Source organism: Leucopleurus acutus, assembly GCF_964270905.1.
Source record: "Leucopleurus acutus genome assembly, chromosome: 1".
In the NCBI taxonomy this organism is placed as follows: Eukaryota; Metazoa; Chordata; class Mammalia; order Artiodactyla; family Delphinidae; genus Leucopleurus; species Leucopleurus acutus.
This window is the reverse complement of record NC_139142.1, coordinates 116,404,349-116,422,886: the sequence shown is the minus strand read 5'-3', so window position 1 is coordinate 116,422,886 and position 18,538 is coordinate 116,404,349.

Genomic DNA, 18,538 nt, shown 5'->3' with positions numbered 1-18,538 from the left:
TTGTGAATTACAGTGCCCCTGAGCTCCTTTCTTCAACTCGCTTTTTTGTGAGCTGGCCGCAACACCGCAGGATTGCTTCAGGCCCTAGAGTAGATCCGGCATGGCACGCTGAGCCTTTGGTTAATTCCTCTTCCTGGTCGGAAATGAGAGTTAAATTTGCCCATCCAGACACCTCCAGCTAGTTTATCATTGGTTCTCCTTATTCCTGTACATTTTCCGCAGAAATTGCAAACTGGGCCATACAGGAGGTTAAAGGCACTGACTCTCCAAGTGGAGAGAGTGTTAGTAAAGCGTCTGGAGTGTTGCACCCGAGTACCAGGGGACGAAAACTGAGACACATTTGAACACGTTTCCTGATCACACGGTGGATCATACTCTGTGTTCCACATGCATGTTTTAGCTGAAGGAAGAATCCCTTAAACTTGGAGAGTTGAGACCCATGGAATGGGTACCATGCAATATGACTTCAAAGGGTCTGCATTTGCTCACCGAACCTCACCAATCCTATCACTGCTGCGTTTATGCCGCTGTACACACGCTTGATTCTCTTTCGGAGTCATATAAATCCGTAGGTTTTAATATTCTTACTAGTCAGGTATATTCTTAGGCGTTTAATATGGGGTGTTGAGTCCACTTCGTTGAGCAAGGAGTAGCTCTTGTCTATTACATATTTGGCTTATGGAACGGTATCTGTGCTAATTTCAATCTCTGGTTTCATGCAGCACCCCAACTCACCTTTCCCCTTAAGCAAGCATAAGTTGGTTTTCTACATTTGAGACCCTGTTCTGTTTTGTAATTCAGTTCTTGTGTAGCCAAGTTTTCCTTCCGTGTAGTAGTGATATCTTATGGTGTTTCTTTTTCTGTGTGACTTATTTCACTTATAATCATTATACCTGAATCCACTCATTATGCTGCTACGGGCCTGATGACATAGATTTCATTGCTGAGTGATATTGCATTGTACGTAAGTACCACAACTTCTGTATCCATTATTCCCTTTCTGTGATATTGAACTTGTACCGTAAACGAGGTTCTTGTAAACAGAGCCGTCCCAAACTTTGGGGTGACCGTGTCTTTTTAATTTTAATTTCCCTAAACTATAGGACCATAAGTGGAAGTGCCCTAGGCTCTGTTGCTTTGTTTTTTAGAGGTTTCAGGAAACACCATACACTTCTCCAGAGTGGCTGTTGGCAATTTACATCCCGCCCACCAGCATAACAAGGCTCCCAGTTCTCCATGGCCTGTCCTGCCTTTCTAGATTTTACACTTTTTTCAGATGGCCCTTTTGACCGGGGGGCAGTGAGACTTCATTGTAGTGCAGATTTCCTTTGCAAGCTTGCTTGGTTGGCCAAAAAGTGCGTATGCGTTTTTTCCTGAATATATTCAGGAAAAAACGCATACGCCCTTTTTGGCCAAGTGCATCATTGTGCACGTTCTGCCTCTTTTCCTATGCTTTACATGCAATTCCCGTCTACCTCCTGAAATCGGTTTCCTGCAATTCTGCCCCGCTTTCAAGTCCTCTTGGCAGCCTTACTTCAATATATTTTTGGACGATAGCTGTCATTTATAACTCTGCAGGTTTGTGAATTACAGTGCCCCTGAGCTCCTTTCTTCAACTCGCTTTCTTGTGAGCTGGCCGCAACACCACAGGATTGCTTCAGGCCCTAGTGTAGTTCCGGCACAGCATGCTGAGCCTTTGGTTAATTCCTCTTCCTGGTGGGAAATGAGAGTTAAATTTGCCCGTCCAGAAACCTCCAGCTAGTCTCTCTTTCGTTCTCCCTATTCCTGTTCATTTTCAACAGAAATTGCAAACTGGGCCAAACAGGAGGTTAAAGGCACTGACTCTCCAAGTGGGGAGAGTGTTAGTAAAGCATCTGGAATGTTGCACCCGAGTACCAGGGGACGAAAACTGAGACACATTTGAACACGTTTCCTGATCACACGGTGGATCATACTCTGTGTTCCACATGCATGTTTTAGCTGAAGGAAGAATCCCTTAAACTTGGAGAGTTGAGACCCATGGAATGGGTACCATGCAATATGACTTCAAAGGGTCTGCATTTGCTCACCGAACTTCACCAATCCTATCACTGCTGCGTTTATGCTGCTGTACACACGCTTGATTCTCTTTCGGAGACATATAAATCCGTAGGTTTTAATATTCTTACTAGTCAGGTATATTCTTAGGCGTTTAATATGGGGTGTTGAGTCCACTTCGTTGAGCAAGGAGTAGCTCTTGTCTATTACATATTTGGCTTATGGAACGGTATCTGTGCTAATTTCAGTCTCTGGTTTCATGCAGCACCCCAACTCACCTTTCCCCTCAAGCAAGCATAAGTTGGTTTTCTACATTTGAGACCCTGTTCTGTTTTGTAATTCAGTTCTTGTGTAGCCAAGTTTACCTTCCGTGTAGTAGTGATATCTTATGGTGTTTCTTTTTCTGTGTGACTTATTTCACTTAGAATCATCATACCTGAATCCACTCATTATGCTGCTACGGGCCTGATGACATAGATTTCATTGCTGAGTGATATTGCATTGTACGTAAGTACCACAACTTCTGTATCCATTTTTCGCTTTCTGTGATATTGAACTTGTACCGTAAACGAGGTTCTTGTAAACAGAGCCGTCCCAGACTTTGGGGTGGCTGTGTCTTTTTGATTTTAATTTCCCTAAGCTATAGGACCATAAGTGGAAGTGCCCTAGGCTCTGTTGCTTTGTTTTTTAGAAGTTTCAGGAAACACCATACACTTCTCCAGAGTGGCTGTTGGCAATTTACATCACGCTCACCAGCATAACAAGGCTCCCAATTCTCCATGGCCTGTCCTGCCTTTCTGGATTTTACACATTTTTCAGATGGCCCTTTTGACCGGGGGGCAGTGAGACTTCATTGTAGTGCAGATTTCCTTTGCAAGCTTGCTTGGTTGGCCAAAAAGGGCGTATGCGTTTTTTCCTGAATATATTCAGGAATAAACGCATACGCCCTTTTTGGCCAAGTGCATCATTGTGGAAGTTCTGCCTCTTTTCCTATGCTTTACATGCAATTCCAGTGTACCTCCTGAAATCGATTTCCTGCAATTCTGCCCCTCTTTCAAGTCCTCCTGGCAGCCTTACTTCAATATATTTTTGGACGATAGCTGTCATTTATAACTCTGCAGGTTTTTGAATTACAGTGCCCCTGAGCTCCTTTCTTCAACTCGCTTTCTTGTGAGCTGGCCGCAACACCACAGGATTGCTTCAGGCCCTAGTGTAGTTCCGGCACGGCATGCTGAGCCTTTGGTTAATTCCTCTTCCTGGTGGGAAATGAGAGTTAAATTTGCCCGTCCAGAAACCTCCAGCTAGTCTCTCTTTCGTTCTCCCTATTCCTGTTCATTTTCAACAGAAATTGCAAACTGGGCCAAACAGGAGGTTAAAGGCACTGACTCTCCAAGTGGGGAGAGTGTTAGTAAAGCATCTGGAATGTTGCACCCGAGTACCAGGGGACGAAAACTGAGACACATTTGAACACGTTTCCTGATCACACGGTGGATCATACTCTGTGTTCCACATGCATGTTTTAGCTGAAGGAAGAATCCCTTAAACTTGGAGAGTTGAGACCCATGGAATGGGTACCATGCAATATGACTTCAAAGGGTCTGCATTTGCTCACCGAACTTCACCAATCCTATCACTGCTGCGTTTATGCTGCTGTACACACGCTTGATTCTCTTTCGGAGACATATAAATCCGTAGGTTTTAATATTCTTACTAGTCAGGTATATTCTTAGGCGTTTAATATGGGGTGTTGAGTCCACTTCGTTGAGCAAGGAGTAGCTCTTGTCTATTACATATTTGGCTTATGGAACGGTATCTGTGCTAATTTCAGTCTCTGGTTTCATGCAGCACCCCAACTCACCTTTCCCCTCAAGCAAGCATAAGTTGGTTTTCTACATTTGAGACCCTGTTCTGTTTTGTAATTCAGTTCTTGTGTAGCCAAGTTTACCTTCCGTGTAGTAGTGATATCTTATGGTGTTTCTTTTTCTGTGTGACTTATTTCACTTAGAATCATCATACCTGAATCCACTCATTATGCTGCTACGGGCCTGATGACATAGATTTCATTGCTGAGTGATATTGCATTGTACGTAAGTACCACAACTTCTGTATCCATTTTTCGCTTTCTGTGATATTGAACTTGTACCGTAAACGAGGTTCTTGTAAACAGAGCCGTCCCAGACTTTGGGGTGGCTGTGTCTTTTTGATTTTAATTTCCCTAAGCTATAGGACCATAAGTGGAAGTGCCCTAGGCTCTGTTGCTTTGTTTTTTAGATGTTTCAGGAAACACCATACACTTCTCCAGAGTGGCTGTTGGCAATTTACATCACGCTCACCAGCATAACAAGGCTCCCAATTCTCCATGGCCTGTCCTGCCTTTCTGGATTTTACACATTTTTCAGATGGCCCTTTTGACCAGGGGGCAGTGAGACTTCATTGTAGTGCAGATTTCCTTTGCAAGCTTGCTTGCTTGGCCAAAAAGGGCGTATGCGTTTTTTCCTGAATATATTCAGGAAAAAACGCATACGCCCTTTTTGGCCAAGTGCATCATTGTGGACGTTCTGCCTCTTTTCCTATGCTTTACATGCAATTCCAGTGTACCTCCTGAAATCGATTTCCTGCAATTCTGCCCCTCTTTCAAGTCCTCCTGGCAGCCTTACTTCAATATATTTTTGGACGATAGCTGTCATTTATAACTCTGCAGGTTTGTGAATTACAGTGCCCCTGAGCTCCTTTCTTCAACTCGCTTTCTTGTGAGCTGGCCGCTACACCGCAGGATTGCTTCAGGCCCTAGTGTAGTTCCGGCACGGCACGCTGAGCCTTTGGTTAATTCCTCTTCCTGGTGGGAAATGAGAGTTAAATTTGCCCGTCCAGACACCTCCAGCTAGTCTCTCTTTCGTTCTCCCTATTCCTGTTCATTTTCCGCAGAATTTACAAACTGGGCCAAACAGGAGGTTAAAGGCACTGACTCTCCAAGTGGGGAGAGTGTTAGTGAAGCATCAGGAATGTTGCACCCGAGTACCAGGGACGAAAACGAGACACATTTGAACACGTTTCCCGATCACACGGTGGATCATACTCTGGGTTCCACATGCATGTTTTAGCTGAAGGAAGAATCCCTTAAACCTGGAGAGTTGAGACCCATGGAATGGGTACCATGCAATATGACTTCAAAGGGTCTGCATTTGCTCACCGAACCTCACCAATCCTATCACTGCTGCGTTTATGCCGCCGTACACACGCTTGATTCTCTTTCGGAGACATATAAATCCGTAGATTTTAAGATTATTTCTAGTCAGGTGTATTCTTAAGCGTTTAATATGGGGTGTTGAGTCCACTTCGTTGAGCAAGGAGTAGCTCTTGTCTATTACATATTTGGCTTATGGAACGGTATCTGTGCTAATTTCAATCTCTGGTTTCATGCAGCACCCCAACTCACCTTTCCCCTTAAGCAAGCATAAGTTGGTTTTCTACATTTGAGACCCTGTTCTGTTTTGTAATTCAGTTCCTGTGTAGCCAAGTTTACATTCCGTGTAGTAGTGATATCTTATGGTGTTTCTTTTTCTGTGTGACTTATTTCACTTAGAATCATCATACCTGAATCCACTCATTATGCTGCTATGGGCCTGATGACATAGATTTCATTGCTGAGTGATATTGCATTGTACGTAAGTACCACAACTTCTTTATCCATTTTTCCCTTTCTGTGATATTGAACTTGTACCGTAAACGAGGTTCTTGTAAACAGAGCCGTCCCAAACTTTGGGGTGACCGTGTCTTTTTGATTTTAATTTCCCTAAGCTATAGGACCATAAGTGGAAGTGCCCTAGGCTCTGTTGCTTTGTTTTTTAGATGTTTCAGGAAACAGCATACACTTCTCCAGAGTGGCTGTTGGCAATTTACATCCCGCCCATCAGCATAACAAGGCTCCCAGTTCTCCATGGCCTGTCCTGCCTTTCTGGATTTTACACTTTTTACAGATGGCCCTTTTGACCGGGGGGCAGTGAGACTTCATTGTAGTGCAGATTTCCTTTGCAAGCTTGCTTGGTTGGCCAAAAAGGGCGTATGCGTTTTTTCCTGAATTCAGGAAAAAACGCATACGCCCTTTTTGGCCAAGTGCATCATTGTGGACGTTCTGCCTCTTTTCCTATGCTTTACATGCAATTCCAGTCTACCTCCTGAAATCGGTTTCCTGCAATCCTGCCCCGCTTTCAAGTCCTCTTGGCAGCCTTACTTCAATATATTTTTGGACGATAGCTGTCATTTATAACTCTGCAGGTTTGTGAATTACAGTGCCCCTGAGCTCCTTTCTTCAACTCGCTTTCTTGTGAGCTGGCCGCAACACCGCAGGATTGCTTCAGGCCCTAGTGTGGTTCCGGCACGGCATGCTGAGCCTTTGGTTAATTCCTCTTTCTGGTGGGAAATGAGAGTTAAATTTGCCCGTTCAGACACCTCCAGCTAGTTTCTCATTGGTTCTCCCTATTCCTGTACATTTTCCGCAGAAATTGCAAACTGGGCCATACAGGAGTTTAAAGACACTGACTCTCCAAGTGGGGAGAGTGTTAGTAAAGCGTCTTGAATGTTGCACCCGAGTACCAGGGGACGAAAACTGAGACACATTTGAACACGTTTCCTGATCACACGGTGGATCATACTCTGTGTTCCACATGCATGTTTCAGCTGAAGGAAGAATGCCTTAAACCTGGAGAGTTGAGACCCATGGAATGGGTACCATGCAGTATGACTTCAAAGGGTCTGCATTTGCTCACCGAACCTCACAAATCCTATCACTGCTGCGTTTATGCCGCTGTACACACGCTTGATTCTCTTTCGGAGACATATAAATGCGTAGGTTTTAAGATTATTTCTAGTCAGGTATATTCTTAGGCGTTTAATATGGGGTGTTGAGTCCACTGCGTTGAGCAAGGAGTAGCTCTTGTCTATTACATATTTGGCTTATGGAACGGTATCTGTGCTAATTTCAATCTCTGGTTTTATGCAGCACCCCAACACACCTTTCCCCTTAAGCAAGCATAAGTTGGTTTTCTACATTTGACACCCTGTTCTGTTTTGTAATTCAGTTCCTGTGTAGCCAAGTTTACCTTCCGTGTAGTAGTGATACCTTATGATGTTTCTTTTTCTGTGTGACTTATTTCACTTAGAATCATCGTACCTGCATCCACTCATTATGCTGCTACGGGCCTGATGACATAGATTTCATTGCTGAGTGATATTGCATTGTACATAAGTACCACAACTTCTTTATCCATTTTTCGCTTTCTGTGATATTGAACTTGTACCGTAAACGAGGTTCTTGTAAACAGAGCCGTCCCAAACTTTGGGGTGGCTGTGTCTTTTTGATTTTAATTTCCCTAAGCTATAGGACCATAAGTGGAAGTGCCCTAGGCTCTGTTGCTCTGTTTTTTAGATGTTTCAGGAAACACCATACACTTCTCCAGAGTGGCTGTTGGCAATTTACATCCCGCCCACCAGCATAACAAGGCTCCCAGTTCTCCATGGCCTGTCCTGCCTTTCTGGATTTTACACTTTTTTCAGATGGCCCTTTTGACCGGGGGGCAGTGAGACTTCATTGTAGTGCAGATTTCCTTTGCAAGCTTGCTTGGTTGGCCAAAAAGGGCGTATGCGTTTTTTCCTGAATATATTCAGGAAAAAACGCATACGCCCTTTTTGGCCAAGTGCATCATTGTGCACGTTCTGCCTCTTTTCCTATGCTTTACATGCAATTCCCGTCTACCACCTGAAATCGGTTTCCTGCAATTCTGCCCCTCTTTCAAGTCCTCTTGGCAGCCTTACTTCAATATATTTTTGGACGATAGCTGTCATTTATAACTCTGCAGGTTTGTGAATTACAGTGCCCCTGAGCTCCTTTCTTCAACTCGCTTTCTTGTCAGCTGGCCGCAACACTGCAGGATTGCTTCAGGCCCTAGTGTAGTTCCGGCACGGCACGCTGAGCCTTTGGTTAATTCCTCTTCCTGGTGGGAAATGAGAGTTAAATTTGCCCGTCCACACACCTCCAGCTAGTCTCTCATTGGTTCTCCCTATTCCTGTACAGTTTCTGCAGAAATTGCAAACTGGGCCAAACAGGAGTTTAAAGACACTGACTCTCCAAGTGGGGAGAGTGTTAGTAAAGCGTCTGGAGTGTTGCACCCGAGTACCAGGGGACGAAAACTGAGACACATTTGAACACGTTTCCTGATCACACGGTGGATCATACTCTGGGTTCCACATGCATGTTTTAGCTGAAGGAAGAATCCCTTAAACCTGGAGAGTTGAGACCCATGGAATGGGTACCATGCACTATGACTTCAAAGGGTCTGCATTTGCTCACCGAACCTCACCAATCCTATCACTGCTGCGTTTATGCCGCCGTACACACGCTTGATTCTCTTTCGGAGACATATAAATCCGTAGTTTTTAAGATTATTTCTAGTCAGGTGTATTCTTAAGCGTTTAATATGGGGTGTTGAGTCCACTTCGTTGAGCAAGGAGTAGCTCTTGTCTATTACATATTTGGCTTATGGAACGGTATCTGTGCTAATTTCAATCTCTGGTTTCATGCAGCACCCCAACTCACCTTTCCCCTTAAGCAAGCATAAGTTGGTTTTCTACATTTGAGACCCTGTTCTGTTTTGTAATTCAGTTCTTGTGTAGCCAAGTTTACCTTCCGTGTAGTAGTGATATCTTATGGTGTTTCTTTTTCTGTGTGACTTATTTCACTTAGAATCATCATACCTGAATCCACTCATTATGCTGCTACGGGCCTGATGACATAGATTTCATTGCTGAGTGATATTGCATTGTACGTAAGTACCACAACTTCTTTATCCATTTTTCCCTTTCTGTGATATTGAACTTGTACCGTAAACGAGGTTCTTGTAAACAGAGCCGTCCCAAACTTTGGGGTGACCGTGTCTTTTTAATTTTAATTTCCCTAAACTATAGGACCATAAGTGGAAGTGCCCTAGGCTCTGTTGCTTTGTTTTTTAGAGGTTTCAGGAAACACCATACACTTCTCCAGAGTGGCTGTTGGCAATTTACATCCCGCCCACCAGCATAACAAGGCTCCCAGTTCTCCATGGCCTGTCCTGCCTTTCTAGATTTTACACTTTTTTCAGATGGCCCTTTTGACCGTGGGGCAGTGAGACTTCATTGTAGTGCAGATTTCCTTTGCAAGCTTGCTTGGTTGGCCAAAAAGTGCGTATGCGTTTTTTCCTGAATATATTCAGGAAAAAACGCATACGCCCTTTTTGGCCAAGTGCATCATTGTGCACGTTCTGCCTCTTTTCCTATGCTTTACATGCAATTCCCGTCTACCTCCTGAAATCGGTTTCCTGCAATTCTGCCCCGCTTTCAAGTCCTCTTGGCAGCCTTACTTCAATATATTTTTGGACGATAGCTGTCATTTATAACTCTGCAGGTTTGTGAATTACAGTGCCCCTGAGCTCCTTTCTTCAACTCGCTTTCTTGTGAGCTGGCCGCAACACCACAGGATTGCTTCAGGCCCTAGTGTAGTTCCGGCACAGCATGCTGAGCCTTTGGTTAATTCCTCTTCCTGGTGGGAAATGAGAGTTAAATTTGCCCGTCCAGAAACCTCCAGCTAGTCTCTCTTTCGTTCTCCCTATTCCTGTTCATTTTCAACAGAAATTGCAAACTGGGCCAAACAGGAGGTTAAAGGCACTGACTCTCCAAGTGGGGAGAGTGTTAGTAAAGCATCTGGAATGTTGCACCCGAGTACCAGGGGACGAAAACTGAGACACATTTGAACACGTTTCCTGATCACACGGTGGATCATACTCTGTGTTCCACATGCATGTTTTAGCTGAAGGAAGAATCCCTTAAACTTGGAGAGTTGAGACCCATGGAATGGGTACCATGCAATATGACTTCAAAGGGTCTGCATTTGCTCACCGAACTTCACCAATCCTATCACTGCTGCGTTTATGCTGCTGTACACACGCTTGATTCTCTTTCGGAGACATATAAATCCGTAGGTTTTAATATTCTTACTAGTCAGGTATATTCTTAGGCGTTTAATATGGGGTGTTGAGTCCACTTCGTTGAGCAAGGAGTAGCTCTTGTCTATTACATATTTGGCTTATGGAACGGTATCTGTGCTAATTTCAGTCTCTGGTTTCATGCAGCACCCCAACTCACCTTTCCCCTCAAGCAAGCATAAGTTGGTTTTCTACATTTGAGACCCTGTTCTGTTTTGTAATTCAGTTCTTGTGTAGCCAAGTTTACCTTCCGTGTAGTAGTGATATCTTATGGTGTTTCTTTTTCTGTGTGACTTATTTCACTTAGAATCATCATACCTGAATCCACTCATTATGCTGCTACGGGCCTGATGACATAGATTTCATTGCTGAGTGATATTGCATTGTACGTAAGTACCACAACTTCTGTATCCATTTTTCGCTTTCTGTGATATTGAACTTGTACCGTAAACGAGGTTCTTGTAAACAGAGCCGTCCCAGACTTTGGGGTGGCTGTGTCTTTTTGATTTTAATTTCCCTAAGCTATAGGACCATAAGTGGAAGTGCCCTAGGCTCTGTTGCTTTGTTTTTTAGAAGTTTCAGGAAACACCATACACTTCTCCAGAGTGGCTGTTGGCAATTTACATCACGCTCACCAGCATAACAAGGCTCCCAATTCTCCATGGCCTGTCCTGCCTTTCTGGATTTTACACATTTTTCAGATGGCCCTTTTGACCGGGGGGCAGTGAGACTTCATTGTAGTGCAGATTTCCTTTGCAAGCTTGCTTGGTTGGCCAAAAAGGGCGTATGCGTTTTTTCCTGAATATATTCAGGAATAAACGCATACGCCCTTTTTGGCCAAGTGCATCATTGTGGAAGTTCTGCCTCTTTTCCTATGCTTTACATGCAATTCCAGTGTACCTCCTGAAATCGATTTCCTGCAATTCTGCCCCTCTTTCAAGTCCTCCTGGCAGCCTTACTTCAATATATTTTTGGACGATAGCTGTCATTTATAACTCTGCAGGTTTTTGAATTACAGTGCCCCTGAGCTCCTTTCTTCAACTCGCTTTCTTGTGAGCTGGCCGCAACACCACAGGATTGCTTCAGGCCCTAGTGTAGTTCCGGCACGGCATGCTGAGCCTTTGGTTAATTCCTCTTCCTGGTGGGAAATGAGAGTTAAATTTGCCCGTCCAGAAACCTCCAGCTAGTCTCTCTTTCGTTCTCCCTATTCCTGTTCATTTTCAACAGAAATTGCAAACTGGGCCAAACAGGAGGTTAAAGGCACTGACTCTCCAAGTGGGGAGAGTGTTAGTAAAGCATCTGGAATGTTGCACCCGAGTACCAGGGGACGAAAACTGAGACACATTTGAACACGTTTCCTGATCACACGGTGGATCATACTCTGTGTTCCACATGCATGTTTTAGCTGAAGGAAGAATCCCTTAAACTTGGAGAGTTGAGACCCATGGAATGGGTACCATGCAATATGACTTCAAAGGGTCTGCATTTGCTCACCGAACTTCACCAATCCTATCACTGCTGCGTTTATGCTGCTGTACACACGCTTGATTCTCTTTCGGAGACATATAAATCCGTAGGTTTTAATATTCTTACTAGTCAGGTATATTCTTAGGCGTTTAATATGGGGTGTTGAGTCCACTTCGTTGAGCAAGGAGTAGCTCTTGTCTATTACATATTTGGCTTATGGAACGGTATCTGTGCTAATTTCAGTCTCTGGTTTCATGCAGCACCCCAACTCACCTTTCCCCTCAAGCAAGCATAAGTTGGTTTTCTACATTTGAGACCCTGTTCTGTTTTGTAATTCAGTTCTTGTGTAGCCAAGTTTACCTTCCGTGTAGTAGTGATATCTTATGGTGTTTCTTTTTCTGTGTGACTTATTTCACTTAGAATCATCATACCTGAATCCACTCATTATGCTGCTACGGGCCTGATGACATAGATTTCATTGCTGAGTGATATTGCATTGTACGTAAGTACCACAACTTCTGTATCCATTTTTCGCTTTCTGTGATATTGAACTTGTACCGTAAACGAGGTTCTTGTAAACAGAGCCGTCCCAGACTTTGGGGTGGCTGTGTCTTTTTGATTTTAATTTCCCTAAGCTATAGGACCATAAGTGGAAGTGCCCTAGGCTCTGTTGCTTTGTTTTTTAGATGTTTCAGGAAACACCATACACTTCTCCAGAGTGGCTGTTGGCAATTTACATCACGCTCACCAGCATAACAAGGCTCCCAATTCTCCATGGCCTGTCCTGCCTTTCTGGATTTTACACATTTTTCAGATGGCCCTTTTGACCAGGGGGCAGTGAGACTTCATTGTAGTGCAGATTTCCTTTGCAAGCTTGCTTGCTTGGCCAAAAAGGGCGTATGCGTTTTTTCCTGAATATATTCAGGAAAAAACGCATACGCCCTTTTTGGCCAAGTGCATCATTGTGGACGTTCTGCCTCTTTTCCTATGCTTTACATGCAATTCCAGTGTACCTCCTGAAATCGATTTCCTGCAATTCTGCCCCTCTTTCAAGTCCTCCTGGCAGCCTTACTTCAATATATTTTTGGACGATAGCTGTCATTTATAACTCTGCAGGTTTGTGAATTACAGTGCCCCTGAGCTCCTTTCTTCAACTCGCTTTCTTGTGAGCTGGCCGCTACACCGCAGGATTGCTTCAGGCCCTAGTGTAGTTCCGGCACGGCACGCTGAGCCTTTGGTTAATTCCTCTTCCTGGTGGGAAATGAGAGTTAAATTTGCCCGTCCAGACACCTCCAGCTAGTCTCTCTTTCGTTCTCCCTATTCCTGTTCATTTTCCGCAGAATTTACAAACTGGGCCAAACAGGAGGTTAAAGGCACTGACTCTCCAAGTGGGGAGAGTGTTAGTGAAGCATCAGGAATGTTGCACCCGAGTACCAGGGACGAAAACGAGACACATTTGAACACGTTTCCCGATCACACGGTGGATCATACTCTGGGTTCCACATGCATGTTTTAGCTGAAGGAAGAATCCCTTAAACCTGGAGAGTTGAGACCCATGGAATGGGTACCATGCAATATGACTTCAAAGGGTCTGCATTTGCTCACCGAACCTCACCAATCCTATCACTGCTGCGTTTATGCCGCCGTACACACGCTTGATTCTCTTTCGGAGACATATAAATCCGTAGATTTTAAGATTATTTCTAGTCAGGTGTATTCTTAAGCGTTTAATATGGGGTGTTGAGTCCACTTCGTTGAGCAAGGAGTAGCTCTTGTCTATTACATATTTGGCTTATGGAACGGTATCTGTGCTAATTTCAATCTCTGGTTTCATGCAGCACCCCAACTCACCTTTCCCCTTAAGCAAGCATAAGTTGGTTTTCTACATTTGAGACCCTGTTCTGTTTTGTAATTCAGTTCCTGTGTAGCCAAGTTTACATTCCGTGTAGTAGTGATATCTTATGGTGTTTCTTTTTCTGTGTGACTTATTTCACTTAGAATCATCATACCTGAATCCACTCATTATGCTGCTATGGGCCTGATGACATAGATTTCATTGCTGAGTGATATTGCATTGTACGTAAGTACCACAACTTCTTTATCCATTTTTCCCTTTCTGTGATATTGAACTTGTACCGTAAACGAGGTTCTTGTAAACAGAGCCGTCCCAAACTTTGGGGTGACCGTGTCTTTTTGATTTTAATTTCCCTAAGCTATAGGACCATAAGTGGAAGTGCCCTAGGCTCTGTTGCTTTGTTTTTTAGATGTTTCAGGAAACAGCATACACTTCTCCAGAGTGGCTGTTGGCAATTTACATCCCGCCCATCAGCATAACAAGGCTCCCAGTTCTCCATGGCCTGTCCTGCCTTTCTGGATTTTACACTTTTTACAGATGGCCCTTTTGACCGGGGGGCAGTGAGACTTCATTGTAGTGCAGATTTCCTTTGCAAGCTTGCTTGGTTGGCCAAAAAGGGCGTATGCGTTTTTTCCTGAATTCAGGAAAAAACGCATACGCCCTTTTTGGCCAAGTGCATCATTGTGGACGTTCTGCCTCTTTTCCTATGCTTTACATGCAATTCCAGTCTACCTCCTGAAATCGGTTTCCTGCAATCCTGCCCCGCTTTCAAGTCCTCTTGGCAGCCTTACTTCAATATATTTTTGGACGATAGCTGTCATTTATAACTCTGCAGGTTTGTGAATTACAGTGCCCCTGAGCTCCTTTCTTCAACTCGCTTTCTTGTGAGCTGGCCGCAACACCGCAGGATTGCTTCAGGCCCTAGTGTGGTTCCGGCACGGCATGCTGAGCCTTTGGTTAATTCCTCTTTCTGGTGGGAAATGAGAGTTAAATTTGCCCGTTCAGACACCTCCAGCTAGTTTCTCATTGGTTCTCCCTATTCCTGTACATTTTCCGCAGAAATTGCAAACTGGGCCATACAGGAGTTTAAAGACACTGACTCTCCAAGTGGGGAGAGTGTTAGTAAAGCGTCTTGAATGTTGCACCCGAGTACCAGGGGACGAAAACTGAGACACATTTGAACACGTTTCCTGATCACACGGTGGATCATACTCTGTGTTCCACATGCATGTTTCAGCTGAAGGAAGAATGCCTTAAACCTGGAGAGTTGAGACCCATGGAATGGGTACCATGCAGTATGACTTCAAAGGGTCTGCATTTGCTCACCGAACCTCACAAATCCTATCACTGCTGCGTTTATGCCGCTGTACACACGCTTGATTCTCTTTCGGAGACATATAAATGCGTAGGTTTTAAGATTATTTCTAGTCAGGTATATTCTTAGGCGTTTAATATGGGGTGTTGAGTCCACTGCGTTGAGCAAGGAGTAGCTCTTGTCTATTACATATTTGGCTTATGGAACGGTATCTGTGCTAATTTCAATCTCTGGTTTTATGCAGCACCCCAACACACCTTTCCCCTTAAGCAAGCATAAGTTGGTTTTCTACATTTGACACCCTGTTCTGTTTTGTAATTCAGTTCCTGTGTAGCCAAGTTTACCTTCCGTGTAGTAGTGATACCTTATGATGTTTCTTTTTCTGTGTGACTTATTTCACTTAGAATCATCGTACCTGCATCCACTCATTATGCTGCTACGGGCCTGATGACATAGATTTCATTGCTGAGTGATATTGCATTGTACGTAAGTACCACAACTTCTTTATCCATTTTTCGCTTTCTGTGATATTGAACTTGTACCGTAAACGAGGTTCTTGTAAACAGAGCCGTCCCAAACTTTGGGGTGGCTGTGTCTTTTTGATTTTAATTTCCCTAAGCTATAGGACCATAAGTGGAAGTGCCCTAGGCTCTGTTGCTCTGTTTTTTAGATGTTTCAGGAAACACCATACACTTCTCCAGAGTGGCTGTTGGCAATTTACATCCCGCCCACCAGCATAACAAGGCTCCCAGTTCTCCATGGCCTGTCCTGCCTTTCTGGATTTTACACTTTTTTCAGATGGCCCTTTTGACCGGGGGGCAGTGAGACTTCATTGTAGTGCAGATTTCCTTTGCAAGCTTGCTTGGTTGGCCAAAAAGGGCGTATGCGTTTTTTCCTGAATATATTCAGGAAAAAACGCATACGCCCTTTTTGGCCAAGTGCATCATTGTGCACGTTCTGCCTCTTTTCCTATGCTTTACATGCAATTCCCGTCTACCACCTGAAATCGGTTTCCTGCAATTCTGCCCCTCTTTCAAGTCCTCTTGGCAGCCTTACTTCAATATATTTTTGGACGATAGCTGTCATTTATAACTCTGCAGGTTTGTGAATTACAGTGCCCCTGAGCTCCTTTCTTCAACTCGCTTTCTTGTCAGCTGGCCGCAACACTGCAGGATTGCTTCAGGCCCTAGTGTAGTTCCGGCACGGCACGCTGAGCCTTTGGTTAATTCCTCTTCCTGGTGGGAAATGAGAGTTAAATTTGCCCGTCCACACACCTCCAGCTAGTCTCTCATTGGTTCTCCCTATTCCTGTACAGTTTCTGCAGAAATTGCAAACTGGGCCAAACAGGAGTTTAAAGACACTGACTCTCCAAGTGGGGAGAGTGTTAGTAAAGCGTCTGGAGTGTTGCACCCGAGTACCAGGGGACGAAAACTGAGACACATTTGAACACGTTTCCTGATCACACGGTGGATCATACTCTGGGTTCCACATGCATGTTTTAGCTGAAGGAAGAATCCCTTAAACCTGGAGAGTTGAGACCCATGGAATGGGTACCATGCACTATGACTTCAAAGGGTCTGCATTTGCTCACCGAACCTCACCAATCCTATCACTGCTGCGTTTATGCCGCCGTACACACGCTTGATTCTCTTTCGGAGACATATAAATCCGTAGTTTTTAAGATTATTTCTAGTCAGGTGTATTCTTAAGCGTTTAATATGGGGTGTTGAGTCCACTTCGTTGAGCAAGGAGTAGCTCTTGTCTATTACATATTTGGCTTATGGAACGGTATCTGTGCTAATTTCAATCTCTGGTTTCATGCAGCACCCCAACTCACCTTTCCCCTTAAGCAAGCATAAGTTGGTTTTCTACATTTGAGACCCTGTTCTGTTTTGTAATTCAGTTCTTGTGTAGCCAAGTTTACCTTCCGTGTAGTAGTGATATCTTATGGTGTTTCTTTTTCTGTGTGACTTATTTCACTTAGAATCATCATACCTGAATCCACTCATTATGCTGCTACGGGCCTGATGACATAGATTTCATTGCTGAGTGATATTGCATTGTACGTAAGTACCACAACTTCTTTATCCATTTTTCCCTTTCTGTGATATTGAACTTGTACCGTAAACGAGGTTCTTGTAAACAGAGCCGTCCCAAACTTTGGGGTGACCGTGTCTTTTTGATTTTAATTTCCCTAAGCTATAGGACCATAAGTGGAAGTGCCCTAGGCTCTGTTGCTTTGTTTTTTAGAGGTTTCAGGAAACACCATACACTTCTCCAGAGTGGCTGTTGGCAATTTACATCCCACCCACCAGCATAACAAGGCTCCCAGTTCTCCATGGCCTGTCCTGCCTTTCTAGATTTTACACTTTTTTCAGATGGCCCTTTTGACCGGGGGGCAGTGAGACTTCATTGTAGTGCAGATTTCCTTTGCAAGCTTGCTTGGTTGGCCAAAAAGTGCGTATGCGTTTTTTCCTGAATATATTCAGGAAAAAACGCATACGCCCTTTTTGGCCAAGTGCATCATTGTGCACGTTCTGCCTCTTTTCCTATGCTTTACATGCAATTCCCGTCTACCTCCTGAAATCGGTTTCCTGCAATTCTGCCCCGCTTTCAAGTCCTCTTGGCAGCCTTACTTCAATATATTTTTGGACGATAGCTGTCATTTATAACTCTGCAGGTTTGTGAATTACAGTGCCCCTGAGCTCCTTTCTTCAACTCGCTTTCTTGTGAGCTGGCCGCAACACCACAGGATTGCTTCAGGCCCTAGTGTAGTTCCGGCACGGCATGCTGAGCCTTTGGTTAATTCCTCTTCCTGGTGGGAAATGAGAGTTAAATTTGCCCGTCCAGAAACCTCCAGCTAGTCTCTCTTTCGTTCTCCCTATTCCTGTTCATTTTCAACAGAAATTGCAAACTGGGCCAAACAGGAGGTTAAAGGCACTGACTCTCCAAGTGGGGAGAGTGTTAGTAAAGCATCTGGAATGTTGCACCCGAGTACCAGGGGACGAAAACTGAGACACATTTGAACACGTTTCCTGATCACACGGTGGATCATACTCTGTGTTCCACATGCATGTTTTAGCTGAAGGAAGAATCCCTTAAACTTGGAGAGTTGAGACCCATGGAATGGGTACCATGCAATATGACTTCAAAGGGTCTGCATTTGCTCACCGAACTTCACCAATCCTATCACTGCTGCGTTTATGCTGCTGTACACACGCTTGATTCTCTTTCGGAGACATATAAATCCGTAGGTTTTAATATTCTTACTAGTCAGGTATATTCTTAGGCGTTTAATATGGGGTGTTGAGTCCACTTCGTTGAGCAAGGAGTAGCTCTTGTCTATTACATATTTGGCTTATGGAACGGTATCTGTGCTAATTTCAGTCTCTGGTTTCATGCAGCACCCCAACTCACCTTTCCCCTCAAGCAAGCATAAGTTGGTTTTCTACATTTGAGACCCTGTTCTGTTTTGTAATTCAGTTCTTGTGTAGCCAAGTTTACCTTCCGTGTAGTAGTGATATCTTATGGTGTTTCTTTTTCTGTGTGACTTATTTCACTTAGAATCATCATACCTGAATCCACTCATTATGCTGCTACGGGCCTGATGACATAGATTTCATTGCTGAGTGATATTGCATTGTACGTAAGTACCACAACTTCTGTATCCATTTTTCGCTTTCTGTGATATTGAACTTGTACCGTAAACGAGGTTCTTGTAAACAGAGCCGTCCCAGACTTTGGGGTGGCTGTGTCTTTTTGATTTTAATTTCCCTAAGCTATAGGACCATAAGTGGAAGTGCCCTAGGCTCTGTTGCTTTGTTTTTTAGATGTTTCAGGAAACACCATACA